This window comes from Panulirus ornatus, chromosome 20 (assembly GCF_036320965.1).
Source record: "Panulirus ornatus isolate Po-2019 chromosome 20, ASM3632096v1, whole genome shotgun sequence".
In the NCBI taxonomy this organism is placed as follows: domain Eukaryota; kingdom Metazoa; phylum Arthropoda; class Malacostraca; order Decapoda; family Palinuridae; genus Panulirus; species Panulirus ornatus.
Window position 1 is genome coordinate 57,311,014 of NC_092243.1, and position 13,640 is coordinate 57,324,653.

At 44.0% G+C, this 13,640-nt stretch overlaps 1 protein-coding gene across 1 annotated transcript in view; it reads right to left on the reverse strand.

Annotated features, from left to right (window-relative positions):
• Positions 1-13,640, reverse strand: part of LOC139756034 (discoidin domain-containing receptor 2-like) — a 1,074,315-nt gene that overhangs the window by 987,634 nt on the left and 73,041 nt on the right. The window lies entirely within an intron of this gene.

A 13,640-nucleotide genomic window follows, 5' to 3' on the forward strand; every position in this document is an offset into this window, starting at 1 on the left:
GGGTTAGATGGGGGGCAGTAAGTAGGGACAAGCAAACGAGCGCCCAGTGGGTACAGACAGAACTGTATCGTGGGTGCGTCTCTCTCTCTCTCTCTCTCTCTCTCTCTCTCTCTCTCTCTCTCTCTCTCTCTCTCTCTCTCTCTCTCTCAGAAGGTAACCTCGCTGGCCGTTCGTGTGATCAGGCGGGGGTCGACACCGCACCGGCGGGATGACTCCTCCCGCGAACCCAGCCACACGTTTGCCCAAACAAGATAAGGAATAAGATGTTGTATACCGCCCACCTGCTCCCTTATTTACATACATATGACAGGACTTAATTTACGAGGCGGACATATATTACCTTTTGTCTCGCCGTTCCTGATAACGACACGAGTGTGCCATGACATCAGCGGGTCAGACAAACAGGCCAATCCTGGCGGGGGCTCTCAAGAAACATGATAACACCCGGGCATCACGTCACCGCTGCACACAGTGTAATCATCATAATATAAGTTCTCGTATCTCGCCACCACACGATAACACTCTTGATCATCTCGCCAAGCATACCAGCGGTGTGACGAGGTCCTCTGTCCTAACCTACCCTGCGAGGCGATGGACCCACCCACTCCCGAAGAAGTCCTTCTGCTTCCACACTCGTGAGAGGGAGGGTCTCTCTCTCTCTCTCTCTCTCTCTCTCTCTCTCTCTCTCTCTCTCTCTCTCTCTCTCTCTCTTCTAATCTGCCAGACTTACGAGCTAATGGAAGAGGTATCAAAGGCATCATTCAAGTCAACTTCCTGGGAGCAAAAACATAGAAGTAATATCTGTGGAATAAGGAGAACCAACCAACAGTGAGGTGTAGATACAATGGTCTTACCAATCTCTCGGGCGATGAAATTCCTCAAGTAGTAAGTCAAATTTCCTTCAGGTGTTTACCAGTGTAACAGTGTACAGAATATCCTCAAACTACCCACACAGGTAATCATCTATCTGTGCATGTAAAAAAAAAAAAATATCCAAATATTCATATTGAATATCTTTCAAATTTCTCTTGCCACAAATAGCTGCACACAGTCTTTCATCTACGTATCAACTACGGGCTTCCATTAATCTCATAAATATCCATTAATTTAATATTCTTTTATCCTTTACACGTCGGAGGCTGAATGGCTCATATCCATCCCTCTCGCCAAAGAAACATAGACGTTCCTCCACCCTCTCTCTCTCCTTGAAACACATAAGGACATGGGAACGCTTTAGCCTACTTCCACCTGTTTCTCTGTGAATAACAAGTACGGTGCCCTCCTGTTGTTACTGTAAATAAACAGGGTCGTTCATAACCACTGCTACTCGTTAAGGCGAGGGTGCTGTGGTCTAGGCTCGAGCCATGACACCTATGTATGGGGAACTTCACCGAGCACTACATCTCCGTGTGACTACGCTACCACCATCGTTACGTCACCAGACTCGCGCCCTCAGAGCCCTCCGACCCTCACGGCGGCGGTCCCCCCTCCCTCGCACGAGCGGTCCGACGCAGAGACGCTCGCTCCCCGACGTTAAGAATTCATAGGTGAGGACAAGTGTTCCTGCTTCCATGTATATTCTATGAAGGAACATCCGGACTGAAGGCATCCATCACCAGACACATGACACTCCCTGGCGGCTGGCGATGGACTGCTCTCTCTCTCTCTCTCTCTCTCTCTCTCTCTCTCTCTCTCTCTCCCGCCAACACCTCGCTCTCGCTAGTCATCACTACCACTCTCACCTGCCATCGCCACCGCACTGTCACACGACGACGGCTGGCAGAGACTGTTCGGGCCCCTTCAACAAGATCCGTGCCAGGCCTTGGGCTACACCAGGCACGTCCCTCGAGTACAATGGCCTGTTGCCTGTGTGACCTGACCCTTGAGGACCATCATACCAAGAGAGTCGTCCCCGTCGTTCTTCAAGTGGGAGGAGGGGAGGGTTGACCTTAAGGCCCAGCCAGGTACTGCCATCACTCTGCATATCGGACCATCATCATCCGGGCCTCCCAGACCCCAGGACCAATTGGCCGAGGCTGCTGCTGCCATCATCATGGGCGGCCCCCTAGAACCCTCTCACTGCCGCTACACTACCACTACACCTTTAACAACTACAGCCAACGCTTCCTCCATCACCATCAGCCGTCATAGGTAACGCACAACTAATAGTTCACCTTACCCTAGGTGAATTATTTCAAGATTGAGCAGAGTATATGGAAGTTTGACGAATGTATATTTACTAATGTGTATATACGGAAAATTCCCACGTGCATTTCGTTACCTGTCGCTGGAAACGTGGTTGGTTAGGTGATACATTCTAGCCCCAGCTCATATACATATATTCTCACTCCTACTCCAGAATCGCCATCTATGGGGCACCCACAGCGCCCAGAGAGCCAACCATGTCCTCCGACCAGGTCCACGAGTTAGAAAGTCAGGTGGTACCTTGGTGTGTTGGAGGAAGGAGGGGAGAGCTGAGGAGCTTGTGCTGGGTAGTCTTCATTGTGGGCGATACACCTTCGGCTTGAGGGGTCCAGTGGTACGTTGAATCGGTGTGTGGAGTGACGGGGGTTGGGTGATGTCCGGGGTGCACAGGAGAAAGTGTGACTCGCACATGCCTTGGGAGTGTAGTTTCTGATGGGTTCATGCCTGGTGCAGTGAAGTTTAATGTTGGATTCATAAGTTTGGTGCTTGTCGGGTATTACGGCGTGAATGGGTCTTGCTGGCGTGGTATTTGCTTGGGAAGACAGGGTAGGATCTGTGAGGATAAGCTGTTGAAGTGTAGAGAAGGGGTGAGATTTCTGGAGGTTGAAGGATGGTAATGAAGTGGCTTGGGAAGGAGTGGATTTGTGCTGTTGCACAGAGCAGGTTGCTGCGCATGTTCATGTGGGATGATATTGGAAGGAATCTGGTTTCATTCTGCATGTGCTGAATGTTCATGTTTGCTAGGCAACCAGTGACTGTTTCGAGTGCTCCATTTACTGTGGTTTGTAGTCTTAACGTATTTGATAAGGATATGGTGAGCACACAGGCAGGTGAGGCATAGGTCAGGGTGGAGCGGATAAAAGTGTCTGTAAACAATCCTGGTAAATTCTTTTTCTTAAACAACATATAGTCTCACCATTTTTGGACATGTCCATTGTATTTATGTTTGTGGTGTGGGGAGGGGATATGGTGTTAGCGTTGTATGTAATACCTTTTAGTGTTGAAGTTCTAAGTGGGAGTGGTACATTGTTCAAGAAAATGTGTCAGTATTTGAGAAAATTACGATGGATTCCTGTAGGTATACACATATTCTGTTTCAAGGAAGACATCTTTAAAATCGTGTGATACTGAGCTGCACGTTTACTGCTACCTGTGCAACATCGGTTCTTGATTAAGTAACTGTGATGCCACCTGTAAATGAGACGACTGTGGGTTTCAGTGGGGTCCGAAGGAGATCAGGTAGAAATAGTTTAAAGAGGGTTGGAGAAGGGAGTGCAACCCTGGATGACTCCACTGTACAGCCTGAGAGTTTTTGGAGAGGAATAGTTATGGATGACTGCATTGGTGGCCTGCTATCAAGATGGCCAAATATTTTTCATCACTGTTGTGGCGGATGGTGTCAAGTATCTCCTGTGTGCGTGAGGATGAATTGGGGGAGGGTGGTAAAAGCTGTCTAGTGCTACTAGTACTGTGCAGGAGGGCAACTGTGGGTAGGTGAAAGCATCCAGAATAAGTTGCGAGAGGTTTGTATGCAGAGAGACAGGGGAATATTTGGGTACGGGATGTTTTGGCCGGTTATGTTGTGGATATGTTTCTCAAGACGTTTGGATTCTGATGAAAGCAGTCATGTCAGGTGGTGGAGAGATGGGGAGGCGAGGGTTTAGAGGATGGTTATTATGTTCGTAAGTTCCCAGATGTGTGGGATTATGCTGTGTAGTGAGAAGTAATTAAAGTTATCAGTAAGTACTCGGCTTGCTTGTAGGCCAAAGAGTCTTGATCGTAGGTCTAATTGCTGGCATGCTGAAGCGCCGGAGTTATATAGGATTCTATATGAATGGTGCGTTTCGGAAGAGGTGAAGAGCGAGACAGAAGTTGTGTAAGGGTGGATTTCGTGTAGTTCTTCCTATGCTTATCCTGTTAAAAGGATGTGGTAGGTTCATAGATTTATTCTAACAGTGTTTCAAGTGTATGTTTGTACGTTCTTTGGAAGACGGGATGTTGACTGTACTTTCTTTTATGTTTTCCGATGGTTATTTAAGTTGGGTACGTCAGGCGATGTGTACTCATAACGGAGACATGGTCAGAGGAGCGTTCGTGAATTGTACGCAAGGTGGTCCTTATGTATAGCGGTGGTGTGTAAGAGGTAATGATTGGCGCGCATGGCTGTTGGAGATAGGAAGATTCAATATTCTGGAAGGCTAGTTATGAAGCTAATGAACGTCGAAGAGATGCAGCTGGTTAATGATCAGTTCATCTCAGGGATGACTAGGTGTGGGTGGTGACCCAGGAAGGGTGGTGGCTGTTTAAATCTCCACAGAAAAATATGGTGTGTGTGTGTGTGTGTGTGTGTGTGTGTGTGTGTGTGTGGTTCTGGGTACAGGAAGTGTACCTGAGGGAGCAGGAGGGTGAGAGGGATGTGTAGGTGTTGATCATGATGCAGCAGGTGGGATACACTGCAATTCTCATGAGCGATGTTGTTGACTGTGATCTGGCGTGTGTTGAGTGGTGACAATGACTGGGATGTTGTGGCGTACAAGTGTTGTATGAAGTCCTCGTCTTAGTGGTCTATCTTGACTTAAGTGAGGTGTGGTTACAGAAGGGCACGAGGGGTGATGAGGGCGTATGCTGTTTACCTGTTTGAGGATCGTGCTTACGTTGCTTTTGAAGTAGAGTCACAGTGTTTATTACTGATGCCGGTGACTTGCTAAACCAGATAAGGTTTAAAGCGAGACTAAGGATCTCGGGAGAAGCAATGTTTGCTTCTGAGGGTCGAGTTGCGTATTCAGCACTAGCGTTGGCTGGGTGGTTGGGTGTCTGAAGGGTATAGTGTAGCGGTTTGGGCGAGTGTTGGTTATACTCGTATGGTTGCTCCAGTGTCCACATCCATGGGTAATGTTTTGTGGAGGTGGATGATGTACAACAAGTGAAGCCAGTGATGGCAACAGTTACATCTGATAAGTTCCATCTTTTTTTTTTTCCCCCATGTGGGTCTGGCATAATGGGCAGGTGGAGGTGGGTGATCCGGGGATTGGGAAGCATATCACACCGGCCTGATGAGGGGATGACAGCCGGGACATCATCCCAAAAAAAATGGTAAATGAAATGTGTGTGTGTTGTGCGTGTGTGCATGAGATATGTGGGTTTAACCCATGGTCTGGCACGGCGGCCAGGGGGGTGAACAACAGCTCCAGGCTACGTTAACTCCGCTCGGATGCAGGAAGAGGTAGTCTCCTCCTCCTCCGGAGCGAGACGTTCTTCGGCGATGGTTCCCTCAGCCGCCACACGTCCTTTTCCTCAGCCTCACCCAGCGACCCACAGTCGTAACTTATCAAGTCCGTGAAGAGTCGGGGCCAACCGGTCATGACCCACCACCGGTGACTCGGTAATCATATTTCCCTGTGCATTAAGCACTCGCTTCCCTACCCATCATCCCGCAGCCTCATCAACCAAGCCAATCATACAAACAGTCAATCACACAGCCAATAATCACAGAGATAGTCAATCACACGAAAAGCCAATCATATACCTAACCAATAAAGCCAATCATATACCTAACCAATAAAGCCAATCATATACCTAGCCAATCATATATCCAGCCAATCATATACCTAGCCAATCATATACCTAACCAATAAAGCCAATCATATACCTAGCCAATCATATACCTAACCAATCATATACCCAGCCAATCATATACCTAACCAATAAAGCCAATCATATATCTAGTCAATCATATACCTAACCAATAAAGCCAATCATATACCTAGCCAATCATATACCTAACCAATCATATACCCAGCCAATCATATACCTAACCAATAAAGCCAATCATATACCTAGCCAATCATATACCTAACCAATAAAGCCAATCATATACCTAGCCAATCATATACCTAACCAATCATATACCCAGCCAATCATATACCTAACCAATAAAGCCAATCATATACCTAGTCAATCATATACCTAACCAAACATATACCCAGTCAGTCGTATACCTAGCCAATCATATACCTAGCCAATCATATACCTATCCAATAAAGCCAATCATATACCTAGCCAATCATATACCCAGCCAATCATATACCCAGCCAATCATACAGCCAGTCACTCATTCAGTAACTAATCACGCATATCACCATGCAGTCGTCTTCCCCGTTAGACGGTTCGTCCAGTCACCAACCCAATCGTCCTGCCAACAGTTCAAACTGTCCAGCAAATATCAAATCATCCAGGCATTTAGCCATATGATCAGCCAACCAACTGGCCATCCAATCATTCAACCACCCAACCGTCTAGCCCTTTATCCAGTCATCTAACCAGCCATACGGTCAATCCTCCACTCACCCTTCCATTCATCTATCCAGGACGTCAATTAATCGTCCATTTAGTCAGCTAATGAACCTCTTGAGCACGACAGCGCACGACCCTTGAGCACGATGATCTCCAACCCTTGACCAAGACGATGTTCGACCTCTGAGCACGACGCTGTACGTCCCCTAAGCACGAAGGTGTACGACCCTTGACAACGGTGTACGACCCCTTCACACGACAGTGTACGACCCTTTGAGCACCCCAGTACTCAGGCGGTCGCCATGAAGCCAGCTGATCAGGCAGTTATCCATCAACCATACGTCTCCAAAGGGCTCACAGACCGCCTACACCTGAACAGCTGACGAGTGTAAACAGACCAACATGTCCCTGAGGGACGCGGGAAAGTTACCGACACAGAGGATCTTGCGAAACTAAATGAAAGAAAACAAAAAAAGATATACCGTTAAACACTGCTACAATCCATGATTTACAGAGTGGAAACTGCGATGTACAGATAGGATGGCTAGCACTTGTAAATCAGCGATGGTCTACAAGGGATATCAAAACAGAAATCCTCCCCCACACACACACGGCTGGTCGGCGCGGGAAGCAACACGAGGTTATCTCTGCCACATGGCTCCCGCCCAGCTGATCGGAGCGAGAGTACGTAACAAAATGGTGTGTACGTTTCTCGCGTACTTCCACTCCTAGTGCCAGTCAACAAAGAACGAGAAAAAATGAGGGAGTATCAAGTCCATACGGCCCCAGTAGCACTCTTGACAGAGTAATTAATTAATCACACGGGCTACAGATCCACCCCGACACGGCTCTCGCGCCAGTTTGCGCGGGTAAACGGGCAAGAACACGGTGCATATCTCCGCCATACGGCTCCAGCCGCGCTGATTTACGCGGGAAAACACAGCAACAAGGGGGCATATCTCTCCTCCACGGCGGCAAAGGCAACATTTCCCAGATCTAACATTCATATATTCACGCACGGAAAATAGTGGGTTCCGGCGTTTCCATATTTGCATGGGAATGGGGGAGTAAGCAATGTATTCCACCCATGTTTCTCTCTGTGGGAGATGCTCTCTTGTTTACCTCCTGATTTATGGCGCGCGGGAAGTGTATAAACTAATGAACTTTATGAACTGATAGCGTCACGCTGCCGGAGGGACACATATCATGGGACAAGAACGGCTGTTCACAATCATGTGTTCACAATCATGTGTGCATCGCAGACATGATCATGACAGACGGGAATTATATTTGTTATTAATAATATCTTCAATAGCCTTGCTTACTTAAGGTAACTATGGGTTCATATATATATATATATATATATATATATATATATATATATATATATATATATATATATATATATATATATATATAAACAAAATAATAAAAGGCAATGTTCTACAGCTACGTCATCCAAATACCCAGTCCTGACGAATATCTAAATATCGGATACAGCGATTACTCAAATATCCGGCGTGGCAGATCCTCAAAACATCCTAGGTTATGATCGTCCATATATGTATATATATATATATATATATATATATATATATATATATATATATATATATATATATATATATATATATCCCTGGGGATAGGGGAGAAAGAATACTTCCCACGTATTCCCTGCGTGTCGTAGAAGGCGACTAAAAGGGAAGGGAGCGGGGGGCTGGAAATCCTCCCCTCTCTTTTTTTTTTTTTTTTTTTTTTTAATTTTCCAAAAGAAGGAACAGAGAAGAGGTCCAGGTGAGGATATTCCCTCAAAGGCCCAGTCCTCTGTTCTTAACGCTACCTCGCTATCGCGGGAAATAGCGAATAGTATGAAAAAAAAAAAAAAAAAAAAAAAAAATATATATATATATATATATATATATATATATATATATATATATATATATATATATATATATATTAGACAGCGGTAGCGTCCAATGCCCCGGGCAACCAATTAACCAATACCCTGATTTGTCTAAATATCTGACGATGCAATGACTCTTATCATCCAGTGCAGCAACTATAGGCTTGTCCTACATCACGATCAGTCTAACGTCTGGTGTCGTAGCTATCACCATTTCTTGCGGCGTATTACTGAAAGTAATAAGCGTCTCGATCATGTGACTGCCACCCATCCAAAAACATATATAGCCGCGTATCAGAAATGTAAAACAAAAATAACCACAAGATTCGACAGTCCAAATAATCAAATTATGAAGATGAAGAGTGAGGTAAAGTAATATAATCACTGTGGTGTCTTATCTACCTCGATAAATTTTTCCTAGCCTACACCACTTGTCATATAAGCTGATGAAAAATTTGTTAAATACACATTCAATGACGGACAGAAATATCCACTAATGCGTCTGTTTACAAACGGTTAATCTCAACAGATGGAAAATACCGTTACTTCTGTCCGCCCCGCTAGCATGTTTACGCGCGCTTCTTGGCGCGTCCCGCCAGAAAGCCCGCCAAAACAACAATAACAACAACCAGACGCACGGGTATAACAAGTGTACTTTCTCTCAGCGAATCTGCATTAATTTAAATTCATCAGTGGCATTATGTTGCAGCTTAATTAAACGCGGTGGTGGGTAGTAGTGGTCGTAGTAGACATTACCATAACGCAGCGCGGGAAACATGGGGGGACTCCCCGCCACGTCCTCAGTCGCGCGCGAGTCGCTAATTTCCCGCCACGACGCTCATTTGTTTCAACCCCGGGAAAACCGTCGTCCATAAGTTTCCGGGCGCAATAAAAATGCTAATATTAATCACCTGCAAACAGATCACGGTGTTTTCATTTTTCCTCTACGAGAAATTGTTGTAACAGCAATTATTACATATTTTCAAAACGGAAGGGAATCAAGTACATGGATTTTTGTGAGACCTCCCGTTGAATGCAATCAAAGGAATCGTTTCTCACCGCATTTAACACATCACATTTACCGAAAATAATTCAAGGCCAATACGTATAAATATATAGCGGTTGCATGGGCTTACGAATCGCCCGCTGACTGACTAAAGCGATGCCATTCCTTTGCGTCGGGAAAAGTTCTACTTGATAAATTTACTGAAGTTAGGCCAGCAAGGAAAACGGAGCGGAGAGATAAATTTCCTGTTGCTACGGAAATTTACCCGACTGTATATTTGAATACCTAAAGAAAAACAAGCAAATGAAGCAGACATGAGTAATAGATTTGCCCCGCGTTAAATAGAATAATCGGGACCACATTATATATATATATATATATATATATATATATATATATATATATATATATATATATATACTTTGTCGATGTTTCCCGCGTTAGCGAAGTAGCGCAAGGAAACAGACGAAAGAATGGCCCAATCCACCCACATACACTTGTATATACGTACACGTCCACACACGCACATATACATACCTATACATTTCAACGTATACTTGTATATGTATACGCAGACATATATAGAAATGTACATAATTTTATACTTGCTGTCTTTTATCATTCCCGTCGCCACCCCGCCACACATGAAATGACAACCTCCTCCCACCGCACGCGCGCAAGGTAGCGCTAGGAAAGGACAACAAAGGCGTGTAGGGGCTTTTATGTTTATGCATGTGCATGTGATTGGGTTGGGCCATTCCTCGTCCGTTTTCTTGCGCTACCTCCCTGACGCAGGAGACGGCGATAAGTATAATAAAATATATGAATAATATATACGTATTTGTGTAAGGCTTCGGACAATGAAAGAAAAGTAAGAAGATTTGTAATTGTGTAAAAACATCAATGGCGATGACAGCAAACATAAAATTTACGAAGTAAAAATAAAATATGTAGTGTAATGAAATCATAGACAAGAGCATAATTTCATAATACTAATGAACCACTTCAAAGAATATCAAAATTAAATGAATATATCATCTCGTCAAAAATTTAGCAAATTATTAAAAAATGATGACTGACGATTAAATCTGAAATGCATTTTCCACAACCACAATAAATCTCATTCCATTTTTTTTTCAATTATTCATTTATTCTTTACTTACGTCATATTCGTCTTATCTAGAGATTACAGCCCTAATGGGAGACAACGAAAAAAAAAATATTCCTCCAGCAGTAAAATTCTTACAGGGAAAACAGGTTGTAAAAGGATCAGAAGAGAAAAAAAAACATAAGCTGGTAAAGAGCTCCAAAGTTTAGCCGTGGCAGGAAAGAAATAGACAACACCACATCAGTCCCCCCATCCACACAACCCCTCGAGCTGCCAGCGTTCTTTAAGGATTCGTGGTACATAACGTGTAGCATGGTGGGTCAGGTGCCGCGTGACCTGACCGGGCGAGGAGACATGCAACCAGCTAGCACAAGTAAAGTGAGCAAAGAAAAAATATGTATATAAAAAATAAGAAAGAAAGAAGAAAAAGAAAGCAATATGTGTAATGATGCCGGAAGCAACACCGCGGCCAGACAAGGAGGAGCAGGTAAGTGGTGGTGGGAGGTGACAGCTGCGGGAATTGACAAATCTACATATCAAATGTTAAAGTTCAAATATCAAATATGAAAGCTTAAATATTACATAACAAACCATGAATATTAAAGATCAAAGCTTAAATATTACATATCACAGCTTAAATGTCAAATATTAAGTATGAGGTGTACGACCAGACCCAACGGATGTGTGTGGGTTATACTGAGCGGCTCAACAGATGATCATTCAAATAATCAACATACTCCCGTGATCATAAGCCTGGGAAAATGAGAGGGTATTTCCAAGTGGCAGAAAAAAACCCATTCCCTAAGATGTCTATCTATGTTTTTTTTTTTTTTTTTCATACTATTCGCCATTTCCCGCGATAGCGAGGTAGCGTTAAGAACAGAGGACTGGGCCCTTGAGGGAATACCCTCACCTGGCCCCCTTCTCTGTTCCTTCTTTTGGGAAAAAAAAAAAAAAAAAAAAAAAAAAAAAAAAAAAACGAGAGGGGAGGATTTCCAGCCCCCCGCTCCCTTCCCTTTTAGTCGCCTTCTACGACACGCAGGGAATACGAGGGAAGTATTCTTTCTCCCCTATCCCCAGGGATAGGGGAGAAAGAATTTGTCTATGTATGTATATATATATATATATATATATATATATATATATATATATATATATATATATATATATATATATATGGCATTGCAGGGGAATTCATCGAAAGAGGGGTTGACTTTATTGTTGACTTGTTAGTAAGAATATTCAATGTATCATGGTTCATGGTGAAGTGCCTGAGGATTGGCGGAATGCTTGCATAGTGCCATTGTGTAAAGGCAAAGGGGATAAGGAGAGAGTTCAAATTTACAGAGGTATAAGTTTGTCGAGTATTCCTGGGAAATTATATGGGTGGGTATTGATTGAGAGGGGTAAAGGCATGTACAGAGCATCAGATTGGGGAAGAGCAGTGTGGTTTCAGAAGTGGTAGAGGATGTGTGGATCAGGTGTTTGCTTTGAAGAATGTATGTTAGAAATACTTAGAAAAACAGATGGATTTGTATGTAGCATTTATGGATCTGGAGAAGGCATATGACAGTTGATAGATATGCTTTGTTGAATGTATTAAAAGTATATGGTGTGGAGGTAAGTTGTTAGAATCAGTGAAGGTAAGTTGATAGAATCAGTGAAAAGTTTTTATCAAGGATGTAAGGCATGTGTAAAAGTAGGAAGAGAGGAAAGTGACTGATTCCCAATGAATGTCGGTTTGCGGCAGGGGTGCGTGATGTCTCCATGGTTGTTTAATTTGTTTATGGATGGGGTTGTTAGGGAGGTGACTGCAAGAGTTTTGGAGAGACAGGCAAGTATGCAGTCTGTTGTGGATGAGAGAGCTTGGGAAGTAAGTCAGTTGTTGTTCGCTGATGATACAGCGCTGGTGGCCGATTCGGGTGAGAAACTGCAGAAGTTGGTGATTGAGTTTGGTAAAGTGTATGAAAGAAGAAAGCTGAGAGCAAATGTGAATAAGAGCAAGGTTATTAGGTTCAGTAGGGTTGAGGGACAAGTTAATTGGGAGTCAGGTTTGAATGAAAAAAAAAAAAAAACTGGAAGAAGTAAAGTGTTTTAGATATCTGGGAGTGGATTTAGCAGCGAATGAAACCATGGAAGCGGAAGCGAGTCACAGGGTGGGGAGGAGACGAAGGTTCTGGGAGCTTTGAAGAATGTGTGGAAGGCGAGAACATTATCTTGGAGGGCAAAAATGGGTATGTTTGAAGGAACAGTGGTTCCAACAATGTTATATGATTGCGAGACGTGGGCTATAGATAGGGTTGTGCGGAGGAGGAAGGATGTATTGGAAATGAGATGTTTGAGGACAATATGTGGTGTGAGGTGGTTTGATCGAGTAAGTAATGAAAGGGTAAGAGAGATGTGTGGTAATAAAAAGAGTTTGGTTAAGAAAGCAGGAGAGGGTGTATTGAAATGGTATGGTCACATGGAGAGAATGAGTGAGGAAAGATTGACCAAGAGGATATATGTGTCAGAGGTGGAGGAAAAGAGAAGTGGGAGACCAAATTGGAGGTGGAAAGATGGAGTGAAAAAGATTTTGAGCGATCGGAGCCTGAACATACAGGAGGACGAAAGGCGTGCAAGGAATAGGGTGAATTGGAACGATGTGATATAACGGGGTCGACGTGCTGTCAATGGATTAAATCAGTGCATGTGAAGCGTCTGGGGTAAACCATGGAAAGTTTTATGGGGCCTGGATGTGGAAGGGAGCTGTGGTTTCGATGCATTATATATTACAGCTAGAGACTGAATGGGAACGAATGTGGCCTTTGTTGTCTTTTCCTAGCGCTACCTCGCGCGCATGCGGGGGGAGGGGGTTGTCATTTCATGTGTGGCTGGGTGGCGATGGAAATAAGGGCAGATAGTATGAATTATGTACATGTGTATATATGTATATGTCTGTGTGTGTATACATATGTATACTTTGCGATGTATAGGTATGTATATTTGCGTGTGTCGACGTGTATGTATATACATGTGTATGTGGGTGGGTTGGGCCATTCTTTCGTCTGTTTCCTTGCGCTACCTCGCTAACGCGGGAGACAGCGACAAAGCAAAATAGAAAAATAAAATTATATATATAT